Raw genomic sequence first — 24,924 nt, 5'->3', positions numbered from 1 at the left:
CGAGCGCGGCTTATTTTTCGAACCCAAGAAGTGATTTTGAGAAAATTGGAAAAAAACAGTCAAAACCATGTTAAGATGCCAGCAGACAAAGTCCTGGCATCAAACGTACTTTATGTTTTAATGCTTTTGAAGACATTTTTACACCTAAAAAAAAAATCTATTTTCACTGTGATGATGAATGTAAATAAGTATCTTACATGAAATTGAACCGAGGAACTAGTTTTTTTTCCACACGACACCAAAAAACTCCCTTTTTTCCCTTTGTAAATTGACAATTTTCCCTCTCTTAGATGAGTTTTGTACTTTTGTTGTCGGCCTTTACAATGAGGACTTTTTGGAAAAGAAGATAAAGTCGATACCGATTATTAATGTAAAGTTAATAAGTGCTTGGCTTTGTCAAGGTAAGACAAGACGAGGGGTAGGATACCTTAAAAAAAATAAAAGAACGGGCAGATCTTTAATAGAACAGAAGAAAGGAAAAAAGTTAAACGGTTAACATGCAAAAATATCTTATTTTAGTCAAAGCATCATTCATTTTTTAAATTCTCATGTTTATAATTTCTCACGATCCCAACCTTGAGCAGGGATTCATAGAACATAGATAGGTTGCTGATAATTAATTCAATTATAATCATCAAGCACTTCATAAAATAAATATTGAATAAACAGCTTTCAATAATAAAATAATTATACATTATTTAAAAATAATACTCTGTATAAATTACTAACGAAATTACCATCAATTATTCAGTTAAATAGATGTTAAATACAGCATATGCCTATTACAGCATCTTGTGCAAATGTTTAGACACAAAAAATGAATTTAGGAATAATTTTTTACGCCAAAAAAAAATAACTAAAATTTGAATTAACCAAATTTAGGGAAACAAAATATGACTAAATGAAGCAAATATTACAGAGCTTGATAATGTGAAAGTTTGGTGATTCGGCTCAAACCCAGACTATAAAAATTCAGCAGCACCGTTTGAACGATTTTCTCGGACGGACGTAAACGTCATAGCACAACTGCTTCCGCCCTGCTGTTCGGAGACATAGCGGCGATTGTCTGACATTCCTCTGGCCAGGAGAGAACGTAGACAGAAGAAGACAAGTCGTAAGGTGTCGACTGTCCACAGAGTCAGGGGCCGCGTCCGCACTTGGCGACCGGCGCCACGGATGCCATTACCTGCCGAGCTGAGAGATGCTAACGGTAAAAGACAAAGTTGCCGCAAGAGCTTTCGGCGTCCTTCCTTCCGAGCGAGGCTCACTCGGACCGACACAGAAATCCAATTTGTCTCTCTCTTTGCTTCAAAGATGCAATAATCAAACGTTGGCGGGGGGATTGGAAACTTTGGATGAATATTCTTTCCTCTGGCAACTCCAAATTGCAGACACAAAGACATAAATAAGAGGTCAAGCGTGAAAAATGGAAACAGAAATACCCATTACTGCACATTAAGCAATTAGAAATTCAAATTTACAAGTTAATTGACTCTTTCACCTAATCCATTCAAAGTTAATTGCTTGAGTCTTGAGCCAGTCGTATGATCTCGCCAATTCTCGTCGGCCGGAGGACGCCAGGCGACTTCCGACGGGCAGCTGCGGGCGATGTATGTTAGGCCGTTCGCTGATGGCTGACTACATGCTAATTAGAAGCTCTACTGGGGAATGCTCAAACTGCGGTCGGGCTCCAAACTCTGTTAATCCGAGCAACACATGAAACCACGCGGAGAGGCTGATGCGGCAACCTGAACACCAGAAGCCAAAAATACAATTGGAGTCGATGAAATTGATCCAAAATAGCTTCTACCTAAAGCCCGGGTGTTATCCCTACAAGAATTCTAGAAGAGATATTGTTATAAAAATGCATATAATATTATTCACTTCAATGTCAAGTGGTCGCCATATCGGCTGCGTCCTCAGTCAGTGACGTCACTCGGACATTCGCAAATGAAAACACCCGGTGCACCCTAACTATGGGAGACAAACGCGCCCGTCTGAAACAGAAGCTCTTTTCGAAAAGGAGAACACCACACAACCGAGTGAAGTCACCGGGGCAATATTACACTATTGTTTCGAGCCATATTCAGATGATGTGCGATCACGGCCAAACCTCACCCCGGTCCGATCCACTTCCGCGGCGGAGATGAGGCATCGCGGCGACGTGCAGCCTTCGCAGAAGCAATCACCGCCGAACACGGAGCCTCAGCCGGTGTGGCTGATTTTCTGCACTGTGGTGGCATATTAGGAGGAGGTGGAGGCGAGCCATGCTGCTTTTAGGGGTATGTTCAAAGCCGCCACAGTAGTTATTGAACACTGTCGAGCCAGGGCGCACTACTGCCTACCTGTTATTTGGAACCCACAAAGCTCTCATCCTCTGCACCCGTGCAATCCATTTTTCACGACGAACCGGGTCTCTTGCAAACTTATGAAGGGTAAATCCATTCTCCTGACTGTTCAAGCAATGTCCAGCAATGCAACGAGCCGGCATTTTGGCTAACACGAAGGAACAACGAGCTACCTTCCCGGATGTAAAACTAATGGAAACAAACGAGTCCACTAGGGGGCGCCTCTGTCTTGTGCTTCTTCTCGAAAACAAATCCCTCGAGAGGATTTTCACGGCGGGAGTTTCAAAAAGCTGTATACGTCAAAATCATGTTTTGTGGTGAAAAAACACATGGAACCATATTGGCTGTGGGTTTTTCATTAATAATATACCAACTATCATCCATTTCATGACACTTGACCTTTAATCACGACTTTGATTTTATTACATGTGAAGGCAATATAAAGCAAACCGACTGCTAACATTTCATCTGTTTTCTATGTCGAAATTCACGACAAAAACTATTTTAACAAATTATTAATATTGTGGCCACTTGTTGCTAAGTGGAAACAAAGTTCAACTTGCATTGAAGTGAAAAATCCAAGCAATTGTATTTTGGTAGACCCTGAAGAATTTACATTAAAATAAACAAAACACTGGATTTAAAAAAAAAAAAAAAAAAAAAGTTCTATGTCAAATCCATATCTTGTACCAATATTTGTGCACAATTGTATCGGCATTTCCAATTTGTCCAGCCTGCTTTATTGATTTCCACCCATTAGGGAAACCACAGCGACCCTCGCGGCCATCTTTGACGCCAAGACGGTGTTCCGGCGTGCGCAGACGGAAAAAAACTCGTACCAAAAAAACGAGCCGGTCGCACGTGTAGCCCGCTAGCCCATTAGCCCATTAATCCCGACACGTCTGTGATCTTGGGATTTATCTCTTGAAGAACCGCGGCAGTGTGTTCATATGGGAGAGCATATGGCATCGCTGAGGCGTGACTGAGCGACGGCAGCTGCCTCGCCTCCCTCAAGTGGACGTCATATTAGGACACTTGCACCACCTGCGTGCATCACTGTCATGCGCTAGGCCGCAAATAACGCTGGTTCCGTTGGAAATGACGACGTAACGTGCTACAATAGTGGGGGAGGGGGAGGTTGTGTTCTATTTTTGTCCGCTTCCCATATGACGGCACGTATGGCTCCGCTTGGTTGTTGCCGACGTGCACTTAAAGCATCGTTTGTCAGATGTGGGAAATATGTCACACATAATTGTATCGTCGCCGTGCCTGTGTGGGTTTTTCTCCGCGCACTTCGGTTCCCCCCAACATCCCAAAAAACATGCATTGATTAGAGACTCTAAATTGCCCTTAGGTGTGATTGTGAGTGTGAACGGTTGTTTGTTTCCATGTGCCCTGCGATCGACTGAACAAACTGAATTATGATGCACGAACAGTTGATTTCTTTACATTGCATAAGTCTATATTTTTTTCATTATTGAAAACATGTTACAAAACCGTTGGATGATGTATTATTGGTGTTTCCACATTACTGACTTTGCACTCACTGTCTCTTCCTGAATTACCGAATTTCCCGGCCTAAAGGGCGCGCCTGGTTATAAGCCTCGCTACACAGAAAGAGTTTAACGCTAGCGCGGCGTTAGCATTAGCACCGCGCTAGCTACCGAGGATTATAATCAGGTGCGCAATGCTGGGGCCATGCTAACGCTAACGCTAGTCCCGCATCACCGCATAAACCGCAGGGTTGAAAGCGTTTGGAAAAAAAAATTCACGATTTGTAGGCTGGAAATTACGGTAGTTGGTGGTACTAATATCTTTGCAAGGACACAGTTTTATTAATAGCCCCAAAAGCAGTCTTTGTATTGTCTAATCCTTTATTGTCTTCTTATTTAAACAGAACACCAACATGAAGCTTTCTTCAGGTGTGACCCGCTATTAATTAGCTCATCTTGGAAGTTAACGTAGCCGACCTGTCTTTGTGGGTACCGCAGTGACGAATGAAGGAAGAAGTTGTAGGTGTTGCTTCTCTTATCTTTGAGTTGCAGACCTCGCTTGCTGCCATTATTCCGATTTCAGCAAAAGCACAATCCTAAACGTGATAATCTCCAGCGCTTCCGCCACAATACTTATACACAATACTTACAATACTACACTGTACTTAACGTTTTGGACTACACAAATGAACAAATGCCACTCTGTGTTGAAAGTGCAGATTTTTTTTTTTAACATATAGAGGTGAGACTTGTCAAGTTATGTAGTTTAAGTCTAAAAGTCAAGTCTTTCATGAATTTTAGATAAGTGTAACCCAATTAAAAATCGCCATGGTTAAAAGTTAATATAAATAGAGTAGTAATTAGGTAATAGGTTTTCTATCTACAAGGTGGTTGAATATTTGTTAAAGGGTGTGCTGAATTCATTTTCTGTTGAAGGGATTTGTATTTAAATGAGTTTTATTAATTTGTGAAAAGAAATACTTTTGTCATTTTATTGTTGTAACCAGTGTCTGAGAAGGACAGGAAGTGAGGTGATGAGACGCAGGAGAGAAAGGGAGAGAGAAAAAAGCAGGATGCAGTGCAAGGTTTGAAGAGAAAGAAAAGTTAAAGGCGGACATTTGTCAACATTGTTCAACGTGTTCGACAAGGACTGCTGACAGTTCAATTTTGATACTGTGTCGTTTGAGTGGACTACTCAAATCAGGCCGTAATGTGGTGGAGTTACCCGCTAATACAGAGGTTAAGTGGATCCATGGAACTCTGCTAGGACGCTAGCGACAAGCTAATGCCAGCTAGCGAGGCCTATGTTGGACCACGTGGAAGAAGACGAGGACGCTAGCGACGAGCAAACGCTAGCGAGGCCTGCATCGGCTAGCGAGGCCTGCATTGGAGTGCAAGGAGAAAGCTTCGCAACGGATCGGACCGTCGGGACTTGGATGAGGCTGGACCACTGGACAAAACCCTCGATGTTCGTCACTCCTGCCCCTTGAAACAAAGACATTGGGGTTTGAATTTCTGTTGTTTTGCCGGCTGTGTTCATATTTGTATGGGCCCTTAAATTAGTTTAGCTTAGTTCATGTGTGGATTGTGTACCTGTGATGTGGACTTTATTTGAATGAGTGCTTGTTTTGCATACAGATTTGACTTTCCAACCTTTATTTTCGTTATTAAATGTTCATACTTTTTGTTACATAACCAGGTCTATCATTTATCTGCAAGACAGTTAAAAAGTGGGGAGTTTATTTGGTAATTGGGTTAATTAAATTAGGATAACTCATAAGGTCTACTCATAAGGGGAAATATTATTTGAGACCTTTTGAGAGGGAATAAGTACAGAAGTAAACAGTAAAATTGTAATAGAAGTTTAAAGTAATTAACATTGTGTTAATTGATTACTTCCTAATTTTAATTGAGGAAAGAACTCAGGTTAGCCACCTTTGTATTCTAAACTTGAGAGGCGCTACATAAGCAACTCCTAAAATTGGTGACATTAAATCTGAGTCAAGTCACGTGACCCGAGTCCCCAACTTTTTTTTTTTTGTAATGAGTGCAAAGGGCACAGACGCCAGGATTGGGCCAGCACAGTTTGAAGGCTGTGACCGAACCCAAAAAAAAAAAAAAAAAAAAAAAAAAAAAGGGAAATTTGTTTATTTATTTCTCTTCATCCATGCGAGCAGATGGGACTCACCGCGTATCCTGCCCGGCATTAATTATGCTGTGACTGGCATACTCATCCCTTAAGTCCATTTGTTCTTGCCCAAGGACGCGAGGTTTAGGGTTAGCAATCTGTTCTTGTTTGGCCTGTTTACCTTTTCCCCTTCTCCAAAACACACTCCAGCCCCCACCCCCACCCGCAAACCTCCCACGTCGCTACCACCCACGTCAGTGTACAGTACAGTGCTTTGGGTCCAATATGCCTTTGGGGGGGGCACCTCTGACAAATGTTTGGAAAAGAGCGTCAGCGAGGCTTGGCTGCACATGTGACATGTTGATTGTGCTCAATTTTTAACAACCCCTCATTTTGAGGACGAGATGTCGAAAAATTACCTCGGGCCCGGGAGAACAACAACAACAACACGTCTGTGGGGGGGGGGGATCTACATCAAACGCCGTCAGCTCGGCAAATATCGATACAATATGCACGGATCCGGGGGACGGGGGAGGTGAATTCATATTTCAAGCTGACACGCAAAGATTGTTAATGAGGAAGCCGTGACAGAGACAAATTGGTGACCACGGAGAAGAGATTTAAATATATATATATATATATATATTTTTTTTTTTAAATATACAAACACGACTGATTACCTTGATTTTATGCTTCTCTCACGCAAAAGCTAATTCATCCATTATCATGAATAAAATAATAATTCATTTCACAAAATAATGTCCGGACGTACTTGGAAAGTGACTCATCTTTTTAAAAAGGATTTTACATTGTTACACTGTTGAAAACAGGAGGGTCCTCGGGGACGTGCAATGTGCAGCAGTGGAAGAAGACACGTGGCACAAAGCCCGCTCGATTTCTGGTCTTCAGTTCATCTCTTTCAAATTTCAGCAGAGAACATGTCCATGTCTGATTTCCAAGCCGCTTCTCCTCACGAGGGTCGCAGGAACGCTGCAGCCTATCCCAGCTTACTTCGGGCGAAAGGCGGGCGACATCCTGAACTGGTCGCCAGTCAGTCGCAGGGCAAATATCGACACAATCACTGAGCAGGAACTGATCCCACGCTGCCCGCTACCAGTACATCATCAGTGACTTTACCTTAGTTTCATGTATATGTCCATCCATCCGTTTTCTGAGCCGCTTATCCTCACGAGGGTCACGGGAGTGCTGGAGCCAATCCCAGCTGTCATTAGGCAGGAGGCAGGGTACACCCTGAACTGGTTCCCAGCCAACCGCAGGGCTTATTTTAACATCTTTTTCTTCTTTTCCTTTCGGCTTGTCCCGTTAGGGGTCGCCACAGCGTGTCATCTTTTTCCATCTCGTGCATCTTCCTCTCTAACCCCCAAGTGCCCTCATGTCTTCCCTCACATCATCCATCAATCCTGTTCTTTGGTCTTCCTCTTGCTCTCTCTTCCTTGGCAGGTCCGTCCTCAGCACCCTTCTACCAATATAGTCACTCTCTCGCCTTTCGACATCTCCAAACCATCGAAGTCTGCTCTGAGAACCCTGTCTCCAAAACATCCAACTTTGTTTGTCCCTCTAATGAGCTCATTTCTAATCCGATCCAACCCCCTCACTCCGAGCGAGAACCTCAACATCTTCATTTCTGCCACCTCCAGTTCCGCTTCCTGTTGTCTCTTTTCTCTAATCCGTACACCATGGCCGGCCTCACCACTGTTTTATAAACTTTGCCCTTCATCCTATCAGATAATCTTCTGTCACATAGAACACCAGACACCCCGCTTGGACCAGTTTCTTCACTTCCTTACCACACTCTCCATTCCTCTGTATTGTTGACCCCAAGTATTTGAAGGCGTCCACCCTCGCCATCTCTTCTCCCTGGAGCCTCACTCGTCCCCCTCTGCCCCTCTCATTCATGCACATATATTCTTTTTTACTTTGGCTAATCTTCATTCCTCTATTTTCCAGTGCGTGCCTCCATCTCTCTAATTGTTCCTCCGCCTGTTCCCTGCTTTCAATGCAGATCACAATATCATCTGCCAATTTTAATATGCTTACTGCAATTGTGACTTTACTGCAGCATGAGCAGGTTCTAGAGATAGACCAGGACGTGTTCCCTCTTAGGCACAAATATGGTTACGTTGCCGATGTAGGAACGGAACTCGAAAACCGAGGACTCACTTAAAGCTGTAAAATCACTGAAAAACACCGAGAACGTTTCTTTTGTCATTATATTCCTTATGAAGAAGAGGCAATGTCAAACAGAGCTGCTCTTCTGATAAGCATAGCGGCAATCGTTAAAGTCTCATGATCATAATGTCATTTGTTTACTTTTACAGAGAATAGTGGGTAAAACTATACACTAACTTACATGATGGCTTAAAATGAAACTTGCTAAAATTTTGTCCAAACCATTATATTATCAACCCATAGTTATGCTATTTATCGCAGCATACGCGAAGGTGTCCACTGCTCGGTTTCCATGACGTTCACAATGAAAGAGCGAGAGACGTCGTGATGCTAGTTTTGGCAAAACAGCAGAGTGCGATCCTGGCAAACACAGCACTCGCCTGCGACGGGTGAAAACTGAAATCATCTGATTAATTCTGATTCCAGCAACAATGTTAATCGGAATACTTTGTTTAGACTAGTGGGGGTGGGGTGGTGGTTCCCATTTTTTCACTGGGCCGGAGCAACATTTTGTTAAAGTCACTCGATGAAGAAACACAATGCAAATAATCTTCCGAGAAGAGGTGTTTTCTTCACAGTGCAAGTCCAATTCCTGAAGGACATGTCTGTGTGGGACAGTGTCTGGCTTGAACATGTGGGGTTGGGGGTGGGCTCAAACTCATTTTTGTCAAGGGTCACATCATTGGCATGACTTCCCTCAGAGGGCCGCTATGAAAGTGAACAGATATAAATGAAAGATGACCTCATATACTTTATCCTATGTGCAACACATGGGAGGAATAACTACTTTTCAAATGAGAATCTTGTAAAAACATGTTTTCCAACAATGAAATTTGCTTTCAAAAGGGGATTGGTAACAGATAGAAAAAAATGCTTGGAACTCTCTCGTTTGTGTTACACCAGAACACAATTAGCAATTTGGATTTGCTTTCGTGGGTCACATAAAATGCTGTGGGGAACCATGTGTGGCCCCCAGCCCACCAGTTTGACACCTGTGGCTTGGACAGACACAAAAAGTGTCACGTCGCGCAAAGCAGTGGATCCCGCCCCCACGCTAAAGAGAGTGAGCAGCGTTCGCCTCGAGTCACGGCTCTATTGTTTCACACTTAAAAGATTATTAAGCTCGCGTGTCAATATGAATTCATGTGGCGCCCTCAAACTGATGTAAAACGACAACTCAATCACCTCATATCGTATCAGCTCAAATAGTCTCGGAATGATGTTTATGTGCTATGAAAATGTAATAAAAAAAAAAACACGCATATTTTTGGGTTTGGGCTGTGACAAGTAACATTTTTGTCAACATTTCCCACCACAAAGATGACACTTGAAATTTTTCATTAAAATATTCATGCCCTCTTGGAGTTGCACTTTATGTTTTCAAGTGCTCTTCTGCCTTTTTAGAGCCTCGACATGCCCGAAGACCATTTTTGCCAGTTTTGTAATGAAATTATAAGTAATGTAGGGTTCTCTAACATGACCTTTAAAAGCTTCTCAGTAGAATCCCGGTTTTCAATTAATGGTTCAACCCAGAATTTCCTGAACAAGTTTATCATAACAGTCAGCCTGAATACCGTAAGTCTCCAGGGCGCATGTGTAAAATTTTACAATCATTCTGGTTTGAAGCAGCCGTTTTGAGGGACTTCCGGCACTCGAACTACTGCTGAGAAATTCTCACAATTGAACACCAACAGAATGTTGATGCTAAAAAGGTCGTCAAATGTGGGCGGAGTTTGTTGTCAACATTTGATGAACATTTTGACAATGGAAAAAAGCAGTGCTCCCTCTAATTTTCGACGGGTCTGAGCAAACACACTAAGCCCGTGAGTGCCCCCTTTGACCACTGTGAGCAATATCAGACGTATGCACTGTGGTCAATCAGTGTCATCCATAAAAGTTCCATGGCTCATTAAAAGGTTCAGATTACATTCCCATCACAACATTTTTAAGAACAATTTTGTGTTTTTCGCTAACTTACACTGAAAATGTCAACAAACCAAAAATAAATATATATTACAAATACATACCAAGCCAACTATAAATTTGACACTTTGTTTCATTTTTTTTAAGCCACAATGATATCCTCATCTGTTTTTCTTGATGTAAAACTGAATTATTGCTTGCAGAATATCTTTCGCAATGCATGTTGAAAGCTGAACGATGCTCACATACAGTTATAGGGTTAATATTATGTTGCCTCCTATATTTAAAATACAGAATTATCTTTTTGGGCAATGTATCATCTGTGCTTTCGACCTCAGTCAGGCTGTGCCAAGGTGCAATTTTAACATTATGCACCATCTTATCCTACACTTTCTAATTTGGCTTCAGACCAGATCTTTTTTACTCAAAAAAAAAGAGAAAGTCTCGTCCAGTTCCACCACTTTTTCTTCTATTATTCACATACCCTGGTGTTTGTAATTATGAGTGTACCTCTTTAAAAGGGAGGGAAAACAATACGTCAGGCTGTAGTTCACTGCACTGGGTCTGTTTTCCTCTGCGCTGAGAGTGTGTGACAAGCGCGCAAATGCGCCGTTGCGCAGCTTAGAGGGAACATTTGAAAAAAGGGACACATGGACCCGTTCATCGTGGGTTGTATTAAAAATTATGATTGTAATGATCACCAAAAAAAAGAATTTAAAGCAAATCCAACATTTCATAATGCATAATTTCTCATTAATTTCTCAGGCAAACTCAGCCCAACTGCATTTCCACAAAATTCATTTCCAACATTTGCCTGGAAAATATTGAAACAGCCCCCCACCCTCCCAGAACAACTTCAAACACACTGCAGCAGTTTTCTGTTGATCCAAAAAGCTCTCTTCTGTTTCGTCGCAAGAGCCAGCTGACTCTTTTGTTCATCTTTTTTTTTTTTGTTTGCTCGGCGGTTTTTCAGGATTACACGAAGCCCTCAAAGACAAATACGGCTATTTACAGTTCATCATACTCGGGGAAGGTTTGATGAGATGGATTTATCCTGAAGATGACGGTACGAGATATCACTTTCAAGGTGTACGTCTTTGAAGGGTCTATTTATTTTTGCAATAGACATGCTCTTAAAAGAAAAGCCAGACGACATGACGGCAAGACATAAAATCGATCGTGTTACACCGAACATAATCTCAGCGGTTTTCTACAAGTGATATACGGTACAAGTACAGCGCACGATTTGCATGGAAATCGTATTCTTAGCCTCCACGGTGTGATATTACATTTCCACTGCTGAAATATTCACGAACGAATTGGCTTTGATTTTGCCAGATGTGGTCGGATTGTTGGGAATCAAACTAAACTTGCTCTTTTCACAGTGAAAGAATCTTCAGGAGATTGATTGTGCCGTCGTACAAGCGATTGGCAAGCCTGTAGCCGGGGCTGAATGTTTTATGACACCTCGGTCCACACGTCTTGGCACCGTCCATCGTCGGCGAATCAAAACCGACCTCGTGTTTTCTTTGAAATTTCTCTGATAAAATGAATCGTAAAACAAAGGCTGCTTGGAAAACTACTCTGGCCAGAAACCACATTTCGCACGTGAAGCATTTCACAGCGGGCAGGCTGAGATGAAAGGCTTTCGCGTTGGAATTTTGAAGGCTAGAATTAATTGCCGAATGGTTAGAAATCACGACGACTTTGCAAAGGGTGATGACAGTCATCGAAGTGACGCTCTAAAAGCAACAACAAAAAATACGCCGCACCTAAAATAGTGTCCGTACAAAAAGAACTATACAGTGCTACCTTGGAATTCGAACAAAATAGGTTCTTGTTGAAGTGTTCAAAGTCCGATTTTGTTCAACCTCAGAAAACATTTTTTTCCCCCCATAGGAAGTAATATAAATTAGTTTAATCCTCGGGATCCCACCGGAAGAGCCGGATGACGTGACTGCGGAAAGGCAAGTCTGGGCAGACAGACGAGCGTAATTTCCGGCCTATAAACCGCAACTTTTTTCACACGCTTTCAAACCTGCGGTTTATGCGGTGATGCAGCTAATTTGTGCATTTTTTCCCCCACACAGCCGCAAGGGGGCACTCGAGCGGAAAAGGTAAGAGTGACACCGGTGGAATATATGTGCCGAGGAAGTTACTTTTACCGGTATGTTTTTGTTTTTTTTCAACCGGCCCTGTTAGCGCCACGCTAGCATGGTGCTAGCATGTTGCCATTGCGTTGCTGCTGTGTAACTGCTGCCTCTCAGTGATTTAGGTATGTTTTTTTTTTTTTTTTTTTTAAATCGGCCCTGTTAGTGCTGTCCTACCGTGTTGCGACTGTGTAGCTGCTGCGGCTGTTTTTTTTTTTTAACCAGCCCAGTTTGTGCTACCGTGTTGTTGCTATGTTAAGCTAAGGTATTAAAACTTTGAAAACGCTTTCTGTGTACTGTCTTTCTTTGTAAATATGTGTAATATAAGTTTCAGCGTGGGTTTTAATGTGGGCACTTGCGGCTTTTCCACAGCTGTGGCTTATAGTAAGTTTCGTTCGGCTTGTCCCTATGTACCAAATAGTATTTCCTTTCCAAATGTACTGGCTGAGGCTTATAATCAGGTGGGCGCTGAAGGCCGGAAATTATGGTAGTTTTTCTTTTTTTCTATACTATATACACTATATTTTGTATCGTTCCGTTGTCGTTAAGAGGGAGCTCAGTCGAAAGGTGGAGCTCTCATTTTACCAGTCGATCTAAGTTCCTACCCTCACCTATGGGCACGAGGTGTGGGTCGCAACTGAAAGAACAAGATCTTGGATACAAGCGGCCGAAATGAGTTTCCTCCGCAGGTTATCCCTTAGAGATAGGGTGAGAAGCTCGATCATCCGGGAGGGGCTCAGTGTCGAGCTGCTGGTGCTCTGTATTGAGAGGAGCCAGATGAGGTGGCTGGGGGATCTGATTCGGATCCCTCCCTGGGAGGTGTTCCGGGCATGTCCCACCAGAAAGAGACCCCGGGGACGACCCGGGACACACCGGAGAGACCATGTCTCTCGGCTGGCTAGGGAACGCCTCGGGATCCCTCCGGAAGAGCTGGAAGAAGTGGCTGGGCAAAGGGAAGTCCCTGCTGAAACTACTTCCCTCGCGACCCAACCCGGAAAGGTGGTAGAAAACGGATGGATGGATGGATGGATGGATGAAAAACAATATACCATCTCTCAAGACGCGAGGAGAATATTAGCATGAGCGCTACCTCTGTTCAAGTCGACAGCCAAAGAACGTCAAAACACAGACTTTGAAAGCTCACTTTTTCAAAGAACTCTTTTAAATGTAGAAATAATTCCGCAACAATTGAATTCAAGACTTCTAGTGAGTCTAGAGGGATTCTGCTGTGAAGATTTTTAGTTTTAAACAACAGAATGACATGTGCTAATCAATGCAACAAAAAAAAGAAAAAAAAACCAAGGTGGGAGAGAGCAAAAGCAATCTGTAAGTTGATTATACCTCTGAGCACATTTCCATGTGAAAGCGCTCACTTCTCCATTTTCTTGGCAGACGTGCAAATGCAAAGCGGCGGTGCAGTTTGCCGTCATTCAGAAATTGACAAATTTTGGTCTCGCGGCGGTGATTTATTGACGCTTCCTCCCGGCAACGGGAGCGACGTATAGCGACAGGCAGAACAATCAAATGTTCTTTCACTAAATGGCAGAAGGAATGATTAAGCCGCGTATCCATCCACTTTTTTTTTTGTCTCGTTTTTGTTTGCTATAAAATATGTGCCTGTGCTCAGTAAATGTCAAGTAACACTGCAATAGACCCAGTTGTTCCTAATGCAAAATATATTACATTTTTATAAGTAACTTGCCCGACGCGACTAATGCGCCGTGCTGCTGTTTGTTTGCATACTAAAAACTGCAGTGAAAGAAACTTGTTTTCAAAACGGACCGTAGTCCAGAGGACTGATGAAACCGGGGAGCGCCCGACCGCAAGACAATTGCTTGGGTATGAAACATGCATCAAATGTATGCAAATTCAGTCGTCTTTTTGAGTCTTCCAAGGATATCATACAGTACGCGTCAGTTGTGACCACGGACTCCGTGATGAGGAATTATGAGCGGGGCGAAAGGTACGATTGTAAAATGTCTTTGGACAAAGCGTTCGCTAAATGAGGTGATGAAAAGTAATCGCCGGGGCCTCATTTTGAGTGAGCTAACAATTGCGAATTTGTCTTCATAAAGGTGGTGTGGCAAAAGCACACGCCCACCCCTCCACCTTACCCCCCCTCAAAAAAAAGTGTGATTGAAATAGCTCGATTCTAATTGTAAGTCGGCTTGAACGCCTGTTTCGATTCCGCAGACATTCAGTCACAATGAGATGGGAAAAGGTGCGACTGCGCTCCGAGGCAAAGTCACAAGCGGCGAGAGAGCGTGGGGGGGGGGGGAAGAGATGAATTGGGAGGGGTGCAAAGAGAGTGAGAGAGAATGTTCATTATACAGAAAATAAGGAATCATTTACAGGGCACTGTTACCATGGTTGGGGGCAATCTGACAAATATATTGACTTTGGCACGCATGAGGCTGCATACTGTATATCTGGGCACCCACTCCCCACCTCACCCTTTAAATTTTGCACATTCCTCCCCAAAAAAACCCAAGTACAAGCCACTTGGTTGTATTATTCAAAAGTTACAATGTACATCTGCGAGAAAAACACCTACAACCTAGTTTTTTCTGTATAAATTGTAAGTCATTTTCCATGAAAAATTGTCTTGACTCTGAATAGCATTTAATGGAATGGTATTTCCCAAGCTTCGCATCCAAGCCCACTGCCCTTCACTAGTATTATATTGAAGTATTCATGTTTTGTACTGCTCAATATATATTGACTTTGGCACGCATGAGGCTGCATACTGTATACCTGGGCACCCACTCCCCACCTCACCCTTTTTTGCACATTCCTCCCAAAAAAAAAAATCAAGTTCTAGCCACTTGGTTGTATGATTCAAAAGTTACAATGCACATTTGCGAGAAAAACACCTACAACCTAGTTTTTCCTGTATAAAATGTAAGTCATTTTTCATGAAAAATTGTCTTGACTCTGAATAGCATTTAATGGAATGGTATTCCCCAAGGTTCATATCCAAGCCCAGTTCCCTTCACGAGTATTATATTGAAGTATTCATGTTTTGTACTGCTCAATATGATCACAGTCACGAAGAGCAGCTCGAGCCTATCCCAGCTGATTTTGGGCAAGAAGGGAAACAAGACCCTTGACTGATTGCCAGGCAATTGCAGGGAACATCTCGAGATGAACAAACATTCACAATGTCCTAAGGGGGGACTGCACACAGTGCCTACACTGCAGTCTGTCACACTACACAAATAATTATTTGTAATTTCTAATTTAATTTATCTTGCACTCCAAAAGAATGCTTGATTTTCCACTTTTTTTTTTTTTTTACGACATCGCTGTATTTTATCTTCAATATTATCATCAGTGTCTGACTATGTGGATGGTTAAATCTGATATTGCTGATTTATTTAGTTATTGGAAATTTATTGCATTGTTGTTTATTTATTGCTTTGTTCATTTTCTTGTAATGCAGTGCCTGCATCAGTGCAGATGACAAATGATGCTGTTTTTTTTCCCCCAGATTTTTACCATTATTTTTACTTCATTGCTATTCAGTACTTCAACACAAATTACACGGCACAGTACTCCCCCCCCCGGCCCCCGAACAGTTCTGTTATGTCTTTAATATTTTCTAACGTTAGCCATGTGTGCACATGACAAATTAACAATTTTTATATTCGTTTGTGTATTACCTTCTTCAAAGTCATTAGTGCAGATAACCCAATTATTTACTGTATGACGGTATTCTTATTGAATACTTTTTTCCTGTTATTCACTTCTATGCAGATGGAACAGTGTGATTATTAAAGTTGCGCAACACGACCATTATTAATTGAATTAAGATAATCTATTTAGCACACACAATTTAATATTATGCATATATGTTCCTCTAAAAATCATTATAATACGTACTGTATATCCAGCTGGTAAAGCACTGGCCTCACAGTTCTGAGGGCTCGGGTTCGATCCCGGCCCCGCCTGTGTGGAGTTTGCATGTTCTCCCCGTCGTGCCTGTGTGGGTTTTCTCCAGGCACTCCGGTTTCCTCCCACATCCCAAAAACATGTAACATTAATTGGACACTCTAAATTGCACCTCGGTGTGATTGTGAGTGCGGCTGTTTGTCTCCATGTGCCCTGCGATTGGCTGGCGACCAGTTCAGGGTGTACCCCCGCATCCTGCCCGTTGACCGGTGGGATAGGCTCCAGCACTCCCCGTGACCCTCGTGAGGATAAGCGGCAAAGAAAATGGATGGATTGGAAGTTAAACATCACTTACTATCCAACAAACAACAATTCTCGGGGAATTGGGACCGAAATGAAGATGCAAGTAATTGACTCCCTCCATCAAAGATTATTAATGATCTATATTAATAGTTTAAACATTTAAATTTATTTTAAGTAAGTTTCTTTCGACCCCTAATGGGACAAACCAAAAGAAACGTACTTATATTCATAGTTTAAACAAAAAGAAACCATAATCCCAAAACATTCCGATGTCATTTAAAACTCTTTATGCAATGTTACCCATAAAAATAAATGGCTTTAAGATGATTTCATAACAGAAAAAAAAAAAAAAAAAGCACCATAAGGTCGCCTGTACGTAAAGATTGATGCTAACTTCCACTAACAACCCAAGCTATTGCTACATTTCCCATTACCCAGAGCTTGGGCTTCATTTTTCGACACCTTGGGGCATTACAGAAAGACCCCCAAAACGCAAAGAGGCGAATTTTTCAGCGAACGCTGAGGATACGTTCACAGAAAACACAAATAAGCAGAGGTTAATGCCACTGGACTGGACGTATTCGTCAACATTTTGGTATTACTCGGATGGCACCATCAGGCTTTTGTAGTCTTGCCTGCTTTTATGCGTTGTAGCTTTTTAAAGCCCCCGCTGCATTGCCCCCTGGTGTGCCGTGTCAGTCCCCGCGAGGGCCCGTCGGGTCGAAACGGCAGTCAATTAAGTCGCATCGGTCGAAGCGCGGCGGCTGCGGCGGCTTCCGTGCAGCCAAAGCACACATTGTGGCGGCGTACGGCAAATATGAGAGGTGGCGGGGGGGTGGGGGGGGATTGGACGCGAGGCTTCATTTCCATAAATGGTTTCTCCGGCAAAAGTGCCTTTGGAGTGTACGGCGCGATGAGGCAGCTGCTGCCGTGACGTGGAAAGATGGCTTGCGCAAACTGCACCCCCCCCATCCATTCCTCACTGGATTATATAACTAAGAATCTGATATTTTATTATATTATACTATATGAGTGGTCGCCAATTCGAGTTGTCGTATTAGCATGCATCGTAGATTTTAGTTTGGTTTTATGGTGAAATTTCATTGAGTTATTTCATATTTATTTCTATGTGGAAAAATGTCAGTAAATATTGAAATGTTCCCATTTGGAGAATACATTGTTATAAATGTATAATCAGTTAATTAGCAAAGAATTCAATAGTTGCCGATACAACTTTTTCCCATTTGTGGATGATGTTTTAATTCAATTACATTTTCCCCATTTTGATCTCTGCTTTTTTCTTTTTTTTTTTTGCCAATTTGACTTTTTGACCCCTTGAGATTCACAGCTGAAAAAATAATTGGCATTTTCCATTTGAAATATGTATTTATCTTGTCTTCCTATGAATGCTTTTCAGGTTAAGCAATTCAGTACGTGCACGCACAGGGGTTGGAGCCAGGCTAAGATATTCTTTCAAGGCCTCCACACAAGCAATGTTTGTTTATTTTATTAGGCATGTCTCCAAATCCTTTTTGTGCATCAAAGATGAGTGTCAAGTGTCAGCGCTCAAATCTCAGCGATATTAACTCTTTTGGAAATGTCGGACATTTTTCACACCTCGAGTGCTGTGGGAGGCTAAAATAAAGTGACATTTAAGCGCCCCATCGTGAAGATGGGAACGGTTATATAGTCGTGCTCACCATTTTCGGTACCCATGAAGTTTTAGTGCTGAATGTGGAATATCTCAAATGAAATGAATCTACTGAAACGTTTCTACAGACAAAAACTTGTTTGATACAAACGAGACAATGAAAAAAATTTACACTCACATGAAACAAAAATATATGTACTGTAATTTCCGGCCTACAAGCCGAGACTTTTTTCCCACATGCTTTCAAGCCTGCGGTTTATGCTGTGCTAGCTTTAGCGCGGCGCTAGTGTTAGCGCACCTGGTTATAAGCCTCGGTACACAGAGTTTAACGCTAGCGCCGTGCTAACACTAGCACCGCATAAACCTTGAAAGTGAATGAAAAAAGTCGTGGCTTGTAGGCCGGAAATTACGGTATATATAAACTCTTAGGCTTATAACGAGGTGCGCTCTGTAGGCCGGGAATTATGGTGTATATATATATATATATTTATATATATATTTTTTTTTTTTCAGCAATGCCCACAAACAATATGTTTACAGATGGTACAATGCAACCTTTAAGGAAAAGGACAGCCTGCCAACAGTCAAGCATGGTGGAGGATCCATGATGGTGTGGGGCTGCTTAGTTATATCTGGTACTGGACACCTTGTATCACAGATGTCATGAAATCAGAGCGTTAAAGAAATTTGAGACAGAAATGTTTTAAGTGGGCGGCACCGTGGCTCAGCTGGAAAGTGTCTGCCTCACAGTTCTGAGGTCCCGGGTTCAATCCCGGTCCCGCCTGTGTGGAGTTTGCATGTTCTCCCTGTGCCTGCGTGGCTTTTCTCCAGGCACTCTGGTTCCCTCCCACATCCCAAAAACATGCAACATTAATTAGACACTCTAAATTGCCCCTAGGTGTGATTGTGAGTGCGGCTGTTTGTCTCCATGTGCCTTGCGATTGGCTTGGAACCATTTCAGGGTGCAACCCGCCTCCTGCCCATTGACAGCTGCGATAGGCTCCGGCACTCCCCGTGACCCTCGTGAGGATAAGCGGCGAAGAAAATGGATGGATAGATGTTTCAAGTGTAAAGAAAACTAGATTTGAGGCGAAGATCATGGCTTCTCCAGCAACACAAAGATCAAACACAAGCACAAATCCAAAACACACAGGAATAGATGAAAAGGAAAAAAAACAAACTTTTTGAAAATTGGCCCGCAAAGAGTCCTGATCTCAATGCAATTGAAATCATTGTGGGGAGCTGAAATCTGCCCGGCAAATTTTCAAGAGCTTGAAGAAGTTGGAAGGGAAGAGTGGGAGAAAATACCATATGAGAAGTGCCAAAAGGTTATTGATGGATACAAGAAAGGTTTGAAGGCTGTCATTGTCGTCTAGCAAATATTGAGGAGGGCTGCCAACACCGCTGTACTCGTCATTTCCTGTGTTGAAATTATCTTATCTGAGAAAAAAAAATACATTGGACCTCCCATGAAAATATCCTGACAACTGAAGTTTGCTACATTTCTATTAATTTCTGAACATGCTACACAGGATATTCAAAAAAAATGTACCAATAATGGTGAGAAGGAATGTATACCCAATAGGAAAATAATCATGAAAGCGGTACACATACATAATACATTTGATGCTTTAATCGTTTTATTTTTTTTTTTTTTTTTATGGGCGCTTGCCTTTTTCCGCCACACCCCAGGCTGGACACTTGCCCAGTCGTCATGGTAACTAATGCCGCACTTGGCATCGGGTCCACAGTGGAGCCAGTGGGTTGAGCAGGGGGCAAATTTAAATAAGACAGGAGCGTCCCCTCTAGAGGCTAAAAGGCGACAATAGCATTTTATTATTTTGACAGACGTGTTATTAAGACACCCTTGTGAGGATGACCAGTACGGAAGATGAATGGATGTTATGATGACACGTGGGGACATTTTTAAAACTCCTATTTCCTTTGTCTCCTTTTGCTTCCAATTTGTTGCGATAATTCAAAATCACTTACGGTCTTGCACGATTGTGACTATTCCCAGATTGGGATGAGAACCACACAATAAAAACTTACAGTAATGAACGCTACTAAACAATATTAAAGGTCAAGTGTCATCCCTATAAACATTCTAAAATAGATATTGTAATGAAAAATACATGTAACATTATTCACGTCAATGTCTGTACGAAAAAATAATTATGAGCGGAGAGCGCATCATCCATGCGCAAAGCTGCGGAAGTCCCATTCGACATCCAAGTGGTGAACATATTGGCTGCATCTTCTGTCCGTGACATCACACTGGAACATTCGCCATTGAAAACACGCTGTGCCACCCACTATGGGAAACAAACACGCCCCTTCTGACACGGAAGCTCTTTTCAAAGAAAAGAACATCTCACAACCGAGTGAAGTGACCGGGGCAATATTCCCCTATTATTTCGAGCCATATTTAGATGATACGCGGATCACGGCCAAACCGCCTCCCCGTCGATCCACCACCACACGGCGGTGATAAAAAACGCCGCCCGCAACCGACAACTACATCACGGCCAAACCGCCTCCCCGTCCGATCCACTTCCGCGGCGGGGATGAGCCACTGCGGGCGGCGCTGCGACGAGCCACCCTGGCCGAAGCCGTGTCGACAAGGTCGGCGGCGATCTCCCGCGGCTGCTCCACGGAAACCTTCTGATGTGCACATCGACACATTTAGCACCCCTGATTTACAGATTATGCGCCCCCCCCCCCAGCTATTTTTTTTTTTTTTTTTTAGTAGCTGTATACAAACCTACCCAACATTTGGAACGCACAAAGCTCTCGTCCTTTGCACCCGTGCAATCCATTTTTCACGACGAACCGGATCTTTTGGAAAATTATGAAGAATGAATCCATCCTACCTCCCGAGTGTTCGAGCAATGTCCAGATATACAACGAGCCGACATTTTGGCTAACGCGAAGGATCAACGAGGTACCTTCCAGCAGGTAAAACTACTATGAACAGACGAGACCGATGGAGTGCGCTACTGCCCTGTACATCACGTCCTGCTTCTCCTCGAAAACAAATCCCTCAACAGGATTTTCATGGCGGGTGTTACAAAAAGCCATATACATCAAACTTATGTTTGTAGTGACAAAACGTCTGCCGTTTTTTCAGTAATAACATACTAAAAACCATGCATTTCATAACAGTGGACCTTTAAATATCCCATTTCAGTAAGTCAAATTTCACAACTTTCCCGCCGTTGCTGGTTTAATGAAAGATCTTTGCTTCAATGGAAGACAATCCAAACTACTGATAAGCGAGCACCGTGAGGAGATTGACTGGGAGCAGCTGAAAAATTCATCACAAAGCCAGCTATAAACAGCGGACAAGTGATTTCATATGATGTTTTGTTATAATTAAAAGAAAAATTGTTCAACAGACAGCGGGAAAAGATAAAAATATATCAAATCATTCCGCCGAAATGCTTTTAAAGCCTCGACAAGACACAGAGGCCTTCTTTCATCCTTGCCCGCACTTTTTAGCTGACATTTTTCATGTCACAGATGCCCCTGAGTTAGTCTCTTGAAAGTTTAATTAAAAAAAAAAAAAAATCGCCATTACAAGAGAAAAATCACACGACTGTCTGATAAGTTTTGTCAAATTTGTGAAAGCCAACTATTTTTATAGTTATCGCCCAGAACGGTGATGGGGGGGGAAGATGAGGTATCGAGCGAAGGTGATAGCGAGGTAAATGGTCCAGGGACTTTCATCTGCTTCTCCTCTGCGGCCTCCCTTGATGGAGAGGAGGGACCAGGTTGGGGGGGGGGGGGGTAACAAGTGATGAAGACATGCGAAAGGGGAGGATGGGGGTTGATGTGCCACGAGGAACCAAGCTTCCACTTCACAGTGTGCCGAGAACAAAAAGAGGAGACATCAGGGGAGCCGTTGTATTCCATATCAGACAACCACGTCTGAGGATGAGCCAGGGAACCATGAAAGAAATCATGAAAGACAAGACAAGGTTATTCTAAAGTGATGCGTTAAAAGACTCTGGAAACACTTTGAAGATGTGTTCTATGTGTTAACTGTTTCTGCTTTTAAAAAAAAAATGTGCTGATTTGCTCAAAGTTTTGTCAGGTAGGCAAAACAACTTTGCACAAAAAAAAAAAAAAAAAACAACCGTGGTCATTTTTGTTTTGTTTTTCAAATGCTGTGTGTGAAAAGTAGCAATACACACAAGGGATGAAGTCTACTAGGCAATTACACGGCTTTGGAGGTAGTGTGAGAGTCGTAACACATGCGGGACTCTCTGCGGGAAAGGGAATAACGAACTTTGACACCAGACGCTCCCGACCAGGCCATGTGGAAACCAATTGTCACTGTCCGACAAGCACACCAGACGCCGGCAGGCAATCTGAATGGAATGTTTGTAAATGTCATTTGTATGGTTTTTTTTTTTGTGTTTGGATCTGGAAATACATTTTACAGTAAGCCCAAGAAAATAAATCCCAAGGTTAGGTGCTGTCGATACTGTTGTAAACAGGACTGCATGTAATTTTTTTCCAGGGTTCTACGACCTGCTTCTGGGTCCCGACCCACTAAGTTGAGAATCACTGACCTACACACTGCAGGATCTTCTAAAACCTTGAAATCGTGCGTAGAAGTGTAATTCGGCCACTGTTAACCAATCTCACAAAGAGAGAATTTGTCGGGCGCAGAAATACCCTAACTTACAGGACAGTTTTTGTCACGATGAAGGAGCTCAAGCGAAAGGCAAAGATCTGCATTTATCGATGATCTGCGAGCAACAGTATGCCTAGAAAGAGTACCACAGCCATGATGTACGGATTAGAGATGGTGGTTGCGAAGAAACAACAGGAAGCAGAACTGGAGGTGGCAGAAATGAAGATGTTGAGGTTCTTGCTCGGAGTGGGCAGGTTGGATAGGATTAGAAATGAGCTCATAAGAGGGACAGCCAAAGTTGGATGTTTTGGAGACAAGGTTAGAGGGAGCAGACTTAGATGGTTTGGACCTGTTCAGAGGCGAGAGGGTGAGTATATTTGTAGAAGGGTGCTGAGGATGGAGCTGCCAGGCAAAAGAGGGAGAGGAAGACCAAAGAAAAGATTGATGGATGTGGGGAGGGAGGACATGAGGACAGTGAGTCTTAGAGAGGAGGATGCACGAGATAGGCTTAGATGGAAAAAGATGACACGCTGTGGTGACCCCTAACTGGACAAGCCGAAAGGAAAAGAATAAATAGATGATGAACAGAGTTTTAGATCGTTGGTGGGCGGCCACAATGGCCCCGACACTATCGGCCAGGAGGCGGCAGAGTGATGTTATTTAGCTGTGATAGTAAAGCAAAGCAAAGCAAATTTAATTCCATAGCGCATTTCATTGACTGGGTAACTCAAAGTCCTGTACATGATTAAAAGCAACGGCGCGCAGTGCAAGAATAACCAAAAGTGGAAATACTCTGAAAAGCGTGAGAAAAAAAAGAAGTTTTCAACCTGGATTTAAAAGCATTCCCGCTCGGGGCCTACATGACCTCCGTTGGCAACTTATTCCCTTTGTGAGCAGCATAATAGCTAAATGCTGCTTCATCAGAATCAGGTTTAATGGCCAAGTATGTAACAACACACAAGGAATTTGTCTCCGGCAGACGATGACGCTCTGGTACGACATTCATGTCGAATACCGTGAAGAACAACAAACTAACAAGAGTGAAGAATGTTTGCTTTGGAATCTGCGCTCCACTACTTGACCCGAGTCTGTCGATTTCAGAGCTCCGCTGGGTTTGTATTCCGGAAGCATTTCTTTCGTGTATTCAGGAACTAAACTATTACCTCTTTGTTCTGGTCAAAACCCAAGCTGCAGCATTACCAATGAGCCGCAGCTGTTTAGTGCTCTTTTTTGGGGAGTCCGGTCAGAAGACCATTACAGTAGTCAAGTCTACTTGAGATAAAAGCACAGATGAGCTTTTCCTGGTCTGCCTGACACATACAAGCCTTCATTCTAAGCATATATGGTAGCAAATTGTTGGCATCATCCTTTCCAAACTAGGGAGGGGCGACAGACGAAAATGTGATCTTTGCAAAAAGATCCAGCAGCGCTGCTCTGCAACGGCGATCGAAACGTTCTACGTGATTGACGCGATCGTCAGGTGTTGCAGTGCTGCCCTCCAGGTGTTTCTCTGTCCTTGTCACGCAACGTCAGCGCAGTTTGTCCGTCGCAACGGCTAACACTTTCGCTTCCAAACTCCTTAGCATAAATAACAAAGAGTGACAGGAGCAGCAGGTTCCGGGTTCAAATGAGAGGCTTCGCGAAGAAGCGACGACGAGTCATGAGAAGACACGTCAAGACAGCAAAATCGGATGTTTGATGGGATGTGAAGCGACTCGCCTCCTGGGCAGTCGTCGCTTGCTGGATTTTTCCCAGCACATCTGCGTTTGTATTAGGTGTTAAATTCAATATAATCCATTATCATTTCATGTAGTGTGCATCTTTTTGACGCTTAAATGACATGTAATGGGTCAACGTCATCACCTTGTGTCAATCCGTCTACCATGATGCATTATTTTCATTTCGAAAGCATTTAGCTTCTCATTATACTTCTGTGACCATTAAACTTCAAACATTTGCCCGTATTCAGGCTGAAATAAATTCAAATTTTCATTCATTTTTCCACTTGAAATAATACGAAAAGTAGCTTCTAAACATCCTGCGTCTTGGCACAGTTATCCTTCCTGACAGACTGCTGCGCTGCACATCCTGAATTTCTAGGTTAAACTAAAAATCAAAGCGCAGCGCACACCGCTATGGAATATAAAATTGCTTACTGCAATTAAGACCACTTTAGGGGAAGCCTCACACATGCCCAAAATTGAT

At 42.8% G+C, this 24,924-nt stretch overlaps 1 protein-coding gene across 3 annotated transcripts in view; it reads right to left on the bottom strand.

Moving 5' to 3' along the window:
• Positions 1-24,924, bottom strand: part of igsf21a (immunoglobin superfamily, member 21a) — a 300,524-nt gene that overhangs the window by 55,663 nt on the left and 219,937 nt on the right. The gene's annotated exons all lie outside the window — the stretch shown is intronic.

The sequence above is a fragment of the Syngnathoides biaculeatus genome, chromosome 10 (genome assembly GCF_019802595.1).
Source record: "Syngnathoides biaculeatus isolate LvHL_M chromosome 10, ASM1980259v1, whole genome shotgun sequence".
NCBI classification, from domain to species: Eukaryota; Metazoa; Chordata; class Actinopteri; order Syngnathiformes; family Syngnathidae; genus Syngnathoides; species Syngnathoides biaculeatus.
The sequence above is the reverse complement of the archived record's forward strand: the minus strand, read 5'-3'. Positions and strand labels throughout refer to the sequence as shown.